The 7,682-nt window shown below is 38.5% G+C and overlaps 1 protein-coding gene across 1 annotated transcript in view; it reads left to right on the top strand.

Moving 5' to 3' along the window:
* The first annotated feature begins 4,863 nt into the window (after nt 1–4,863).
* insc (INSC spindle orientation adaptor protein) overlaps nt 4,864–7,682 on the top strand; it is a 56,592-nt gene continuing 53,773 nt past the window's right edge. Inside the window, exon 1 of the mRNA XM_085282948.1 lies at nt 4,864–5,049. The gene's annotated coding sequence lies outside the window, so the exon portion shown is untranslated. The remainder of the gene's footprint in view (nt 5,050–7,682) is intronic.

The following is a 7,682-nucleotide window of genomic DNA, read 5'->3' as shown; positions in this document are numbered from 1 at the left end:
GACATCATTTTACAAACTATAGACCAGTGTCAATACTCTCCCAGTTCTCTAAGATACTGGAAAAACTCTTCATAAAAAGATTTGACAGTTTTGTGGAAAAATATGAATTAATGACAGATAGTCAGTATGGGTTCAGAAACAACAGATCAACAGCTTTGGCACTGATAGATTTAATGGAAAAGATAACGGAATGTATGGATAATAAGAGGTATGCGCTCGGAGTTTTCTTAGATCTAAAGAAGGCGTTTGATACTGTTAATCATGAAATTCTATTAAAAAAACTGGAAAAGTACGGGTTTAGGGGAGTGGTTTTGGAATGGTTAAAAAGCTATGTAGGGAATAGGCAACAATATGTACAAATAAATGAATATAAATCTAATTTGATGGATATAGCTTGTGGAGTACCTCAAGGTTCAGTACTGGGTCCAAAAATGTTTATTATGTACTTAAATGATATCTGCAGAGTATCGGAGATTTTAAAGTTTGTAATATTTGCCAATGACACAAATATACTGTGTGCAGGTGGGGAATTGCCACAGGTTTTGGGGATGATCACACAGGAATTAACGATATTAAAGAAGTGGTTTGATATAAATAAATTATCATTGAATCTCGATAAAACCAAATTTATGTTGTTTGGAAACCAAAAGAAAAACATCGAAGTAGAAATATGTGTTGACAATGTATATTTAGAAAGAGTAAATGAAATAAAATTTCTTGGGGTGATCATTGACCACAAGCTCTGTTGGAAGCCAGACATTACTTATGTTCGGGGGAAATTGGCACGGGGCATTGCCGTTCTGGGAAAAGCAAAGCATATGTTGGATCAGAAAGCACTGCACATTTTATACTGTGCTTTACTACTGCCATATATGAGCTACTGTGTAGAGGTCTGGGGAAACACATACAAAAGTAACACACAAACAATAACTATAATACAGAAAAGGGCCATTAGATTAATAAATAATGTAGGGTACAGGGACCATACAAATGCACTCTTTGTCAAAATGCAAGCTATTAAATTCCAAGACTTGGTGAAGCTTAAAACAGCGCAAATAATGTATAAAGTCAGAAATAAATTGCTTCCCAAAGAAATCTGTAAATTGTTCATAGAAAGAGAAGGTGGGTATAACTTAAGAGGGAAATGGAATTTAAAAATACAAAGTGCTAGAACAACTTTAAGAACTATGTCAATCTCAATTGCAGGAGTTAAATTATGGAACAGTCTAACAGAAGAAATAAAAGACAGTCAAAACATAAAACAGTTTAAAGTAAAATATAAAAACCTAATTTTAAATAAGTATAAGAATGAAGAAAACGGGGTTAACCCAGGACGGTAATGTTGCTGGTAATGGTGTTGCGGTTCTTTTTTGGTTGTTTTTTTGTTTTTTTGTTTTGTTTTGGTTTGTTGTTTTTCCATAACTTGTGTATCTGCAAATATACACATTCTGTATTTTTCATATGAAAGAAACTATACTGTGGTGGGGCTTGCTAATTTCTTGTTTTTGATTTATGTATGTTATGTTTTGTTTTACTTCATATGTTTATATGTTTCATATGTTGTTTGTTTAATTTAAGACAAAAAAAAAATTAAATGAAAGAGAGGTAAAACTTGAGGGGGTAGGGACAAATAAGTAAATACTTCAGCCTACTCCTTTTCAAACAAATAAGGGAATGATATTTTGTAATGATTGTGAAGGCACATGTTTGAAATGTTTGAAATAAAAATGAACTGAACTGAACTGAACTGAACTTATTATTTCCCCGATGACAGGATATGTCTGACTAATATGTGAACTTATGCTATGGGAGTATAAACAGAAAAGGAGATTTGTGCTTCATTCCTTCTCGAGCCTTCAAACCCTCGTCTGTCAGTTGTTTTTACAGTCTTTCCACTTATTCTCTCTTGCTCTCAGTATCTGTCTGCTTATATGCCTGAGGAAATCGCTGCTAAATCCATGCTGGAATCCACATGGACACTTTTCCTGCATGACAGATAAGGAAAAGAATAAACCCTAGATTCTGATAATTGAGGGATGGTGACAGGTTGAGGGTTGATTTGTGGGTTTGGTTTTGGGGCTTTTTTCTCAGCAATAATCTCACAATCTCACTATGCCAATGAGAATAACAGTCATAATGGTATGCAGCTGCTTTTTAATGGGGCCCTTGCAATTGGAAATTAGACAGTTCATATAAGAAAACCAATCATTTGGCCCTCTACTCCAAAGAGAAGATGCACTGCTCGTCCAGTTCCCAGAAATCTACACCACAATCCAATTTCAAAACCTGGGGTTTTGGACGATGCTTCCCTAGAATAGTTTGAAATTTGTGGAAAATGAGTCGTATTTCCACGTAACTTTTAATCCTTGTTATTTCTTAACAATGTTTAATAAAACTTTGTCAGCACATACAAGCCACCAGAAAAATGTAGCTGCCTGGCAGAACTATATTTCCTCCGCCAAGGTTTTTGGTAGGATTCTCTCTGTAAACAAGATATCTTAAAAAGTTTTGAATGAAAACTAAGTACGGGTGCAGAGTGAGAGTGCAGAGTGGGGTCATGTTAACAGTTCATCATAATTTGCCTTACATCGAACCAAGGTCTTCGATGATTTATCGGTTAAAAAATTGACAAAAAGTCTTAGAAATGAGAAACTATGATTCCCGTGTACTGTCAACATATAGAAAGTACTGTATAAGAATTTTTAAAAAAATCATATTAAATTTGACCTTTGACCTCTCCCACATACAAGTGGAGATACCGTCTGAATTTCAGGAGCGGGACCACTCCTCCTTCATGCCCCCTCCGGCCTCAGGCCCCCCTTCACCAATACCTGCTGTTCTCATTTTCATGCCCCACCCTTCCCCCCCATTTTCCCTCTCTTCTCCTCTCTTCCTTTCCTTCATTCACTTCTCGTTAGTACATGGGGATCTGCCCGGCCCGGGAGCCGTCGCCGGTCCCCTTTGAGGCCTTACCCAAACCGCAGCACCAGTTCACATTTCCTCATCCGTCATCGCCCATCGTTACCAAGGATGTGGTCCCAGCTAGTGAAATAATAACAAAACAAAAAGATTGTACTCAAAATTATGTGAAGTATTTTAAAATGAGTTTCAACAAGGCAAATAACAAAAGACACACATTTTCTGACTGCATCACAAACTTCGCAATATTTAAAAAGAACAAAACCCCCCCACAACTATAAAGAAAACACAACACTGTTCAGTGAAAAGTATTGCCAAGAGAGTGAGCTGCCTTGATAGAGGTTTGCGCTCTTTGCGTGCTCATTTTCTTGATATTGTTTTAATCTATATCCACAGTGTTCACCAAATAAGACATATAATGAGACATTTTCAACAGTTTACCTGTAGTATTTGGTGAAGCATGTAAACTGCTTGTTCCAGAAATATTATATTGACTTATCTACTCAAAAATCCAATAAACAAACAAAGCCGTCTTTGGCCAGTCATTTAAACTCAACAAACTCAATAAAAGCTGTCCAGGACTAGAAATTCACATATATTCACTCTCAAACCAAATGGACGTGTGTTTGAGATCCTGTTTATGACATTTACAGTAATCCTTCTTCATCATCAAAAAATACAGCAACCTATGCATCAGTATGCTTGATGCCAAGCTAAATATTTCCTAACTTACTGTTTAATTTTTGTCACATTGAATTCTTTTTTTAGTATGATCATTGTTGTCTTTTTATTTATATTAATGTGATTTCCTGCACTTATGTAGCAATGGCATCATAACATCAAAAGTATTCACTACATATTGCAGAAGAAAATTAAGGAAGTTTAAAATAATGGCTCTGATGTGATATTGACTATATTTACAAACTATTAAACTGTGTCTGGCTGAGGATTACCTTCACATATGGCAATGTGACTCTCGGTCTGCTTTTGACTCTCCTGTTGGTTTTGCCAGGAAATGAGGTAAGATTTCGGAGGAAATAAGGCGTTTATGTTCAGATTTCAACTAAAGCTAATATTTATCAACACCCTAAAGTATAACAGGCCTGTGTTGTGTGCATGGGAGTGCGTGTGTAGTGGGACCCGCTTCATAAAGTCACATAATAATTATTCACTCAAGAGTACGTAGCAACACTAGCGGCAGCAACCCAGACCAGCTGAGTCTCGGTTGTAATGGGAACCAGCCGACCGCCGTTTATATTTTCATTTTCCTTCCTCATTTTTAAAGCCCCGAGTTTTTCCATAAGGTAGTCATTTCCAAGGCTGACGTGAAACCAGACACCCATGAGTACTTATGGTAAAGGTCCAGAAACAACATAAGGGTGGGCCCAACATCCTTTCACCTTCCCCAATCCCCCCATTCCGTCTTGTGCGACTGTTCCTGAGGAGGTAAACACCCTTTCACTCTATCAGAAATGAGATTTCTTTCTGCTGCAATGGCAGTTCCTTCAACTGCCGTGCTTTCTTTCTCCCCCTTGTACTTCTCCTCCCCTCCCTCCCTGTGCTGCCACATCTGGAACCCAGCTCCTCATTTATTTATGTGGTCTGTTGTGTTTCTCTCTTCTTTTTTTTCCAAGAGCCTTATTTTAAAGTCCTTTACCTTGTCTTGTTGGCAGTTTCGCTATATCTGATGAGGTCTGCAATTACATCCCACCATAACTGGTCACTCTGCAATTACATGCTCCACCACAGAATCCCCCTCCTGCATCCCCACCTCCTGTCTCTGAAAAGCACCACTGCTCATATGGCAGACCAAAATAGACTAGTTTCATGTCTGTTTGGATGGCAGCCCAGCTGAAACTATGCTCAGCTGCTTGACTGACAGTGGGATGTGGGTTTGTTCTCCTCAAGAAAAACCTTTAAGGCCAGTCACGTTTACACTCTGAGCAGTCTTACTGCAGCAGGCTTCAGAGGCGGTTGGTCCAGCTGGGCACCGAGAAGGAAGACAGAGACTAAGTCAGCGTGAATGAAAGCGAAGACACACACGGAGAGTGTGCTGAGAAGTACTACGAGCTGTAACTATGAACCCGACTGGACACGCTTAAAGCTTTCAGTTGCTGACAAAGAGAATGGGTAAGTTTTGCAAAGAGTTCAGTCTGATCTCAAATTCTGGGAATAGTGAAAGGCTTCTGTCAAGGAACTTTGAGCCTTTAAACTGTGGAAAACTTTGGCTTGCATGACTTAGCTGTGAAGCATTCAAATACAAAACTTAAAAGAGAATGCAGGGCATCCGTGGCAGATCATCTGTTTTTTCCAAGCGTTCACAGACTTTTCCAGTTGGCGATGCTGTTGCTGTGTTGAGCAAGGTGCAGCTGGAAACTGATTAGTGTTGTGAATTATTTAAATCTCATAAACACAGGAGACGTGAAAAGCAACCAAGCTCAAAGTGTCAGATAGGAAAAGGACACAAAATTAAGTTTAGATCTCTAGAAGTTCTACAAAACTGTAAATACTTTTGAATGGGGATATTAATGATCAATACATAATACTCACAAGTCGTCAGCATATGTGCTTCCTGTGCAGGTTTTTCACCACCTTGGAACTTAAAATTAATGTTCTTGGAATTTTGGTAAGTCCAGTGTTTGCTCCCCTTTTGCTCTTTTTTTGGTCTCTACCAACCTGATAGCTTTAGCTGCTAAATTCTGCACTTTTCTTCAGTTTTAACATCAGATTATTGAATAGTGCTACTTAAAGTCATGAAAAGAATCTACAGGATAGAACTTTTTTGCTGAATCAGCCTTCATACAGGCGCTACCGAATGAATCATCAACATAACCTAAGAAAAACAACTCCTCGCTTTCAAATAACAGTTAAAACCATCATCATAGCTGCGTTTGTGTTTGAGTCACGTTGGAGTTAAACTCCACCGTGTTCAACTCCAACTTTCTGCTATAACTGTTTGGAATAGGCTGACCTGGTTTGTGTGGGAATGATGGAAGCTCAGACTCTGCAAAACAACAAAGATTACAGTGAGGCCGGTGGTAATGATGAGGACACATGCCTTTACTACAGGCTTCTGTCTGTTTGTGATGTGGTTTTGGGCAATGTGTGTATGCATGACAAAGGCAATTAGTGACTACATGAGAGCTGTGTCATGTTTTTTCATATGAACCCAGAGATTTTATAGGCGAACAGTGTGGTCTATCACCACGCTGGTCTATTCACCATATCCACTTTAGGAGATGTTACCTGTGTTCTCAGTGGAAATGTACGAGGAGAAAAAAAGACCACTGATCAGCAACATTCAATCTGAATCAGAAGCATTTCATGGACTGTGTAATTATGTGAAAAACAACAGCACACAGGACCTAACGGTGAATCTTGTAGATTCAGAACATTATAATAATGCAGTGTTGTAGTGGTGCACTCTTAATTTATGCTCCAAACTTTTTCCAGCAAACGATAAACACCCAGTGTTATAAACCACGATCTGAAAGTTGACTATTCACCTGAAAATAGGCCAGCAGTATTTGTGGATGATGATCGAACCTAAGCTGTTTGTCATTGGAGAGTAAACATTAATATGAAGTTAAAGCTGAGGTGCAGATTTTTCAATAAGTTCTTATCCACAGACTATAGGCTGAGACAGCTACATGATTATTCATTTTAAAGAATGATTTCAACTTCGTTAATGTAGGCTATAACCCAATGTGTTCGTTAGGGCTGTCACGATGTTAAGGATCAAAAAGTACTGAAAAACTCATATTTAAATTTAACAGAATGAAAGAAGTTCTCATCAGGTTACAGCCTGATGAACATACTAAGCACGTGTCTTTTTTAGCTAATGTTTATGACTAGCTTGGCTCCCACCTCATTTTCATTGCTAAGCTTAACTGCACTCATGCTAATAAGTACTCTACTGCAGTGCACAAGTACCTAAATGAAAAAAGTCAAAAAGTTGGTTGCCAATCTGTAATTGTAACAGAAAGGAAGAGATTGCTAATCAGTTTTCAGAAAAATGGCAATGCCAGGTCTCACTAGCTAGCTAGTAGCATCATTCCCCCCATGTTAAATTAAATAAGTGCATGGTGTACATTGTGTACTTAAAGTATCTAAATACAAGTAGACAAAATGTGCAACAATTCTCTCCTGTGGTTTGGGCCACATAAATTCTCTTACTGGAGATGAATTTAATTATATTAATTTAAGTTGACAGCCATTTTTACATGTAAAATGTATCTATCCAGAGAGGCAGCAGTCTAAACAGAGTTCAGACCTTCCTCTTCCTCCTTTTATATTTAAGCAGAACATTATCAAACGTTTATTCTCAGATGGTTATGACTGCTGTTTCCCTTAAATATCTGTTTAGCACTTCTTCTAATAATACAGTACATGGTTGCTTAGGGATAAATCTGCCATGCATTCTCCTCTTGGCTGTCTGATGAACAGCTTAGGAGGGCGTGTTGTGGTCAGCATGAACCGCGCATGCAGGTGTGGCCCTCACTGTGCTGCCACGCTGTTTAATTAGGTTTTCGGGTGTGGAACATCAGGGTTTCCGCTGTAAAAAATCTCGTCTCTCTATGGTCTCACCCCCACACATTGTCCTGTCACATTAAAAGAGTGCCACTCTAGATGAACAGTTACTGTCACTGAGGGTGTGGCTGCTACTAAATCTGGAAGCATGAAGCTGCACTTGACTCCACGGAAGTCTGGCTTTTGAGAGCTCATTGCCAAAGCATTATGCAGTCAGAACCGTGTCTGTGATG

The sequence above is a fragment of the Mchenga conophoros genome, linkage group LG7 (genome assembly GCF_057382185.1).
Source record: "Mchenga conophoros isolate Kocher_MC1m ecotype Shallow Benthic linkage group LG7, M_conophoros_male_GT1.1, whole genome shotgun sequence".
Lineage (NCBI taxonomy): Eukaryota > Metazoa > Chordata > Actinopteri > Cichliformes > Cichlidae > Mchenga > Mchenga conophoros.
Note: the sequence above shows the minus strand (reverse complement) of the source record. Positions and strands in the feature narration are given on the sequence as shown.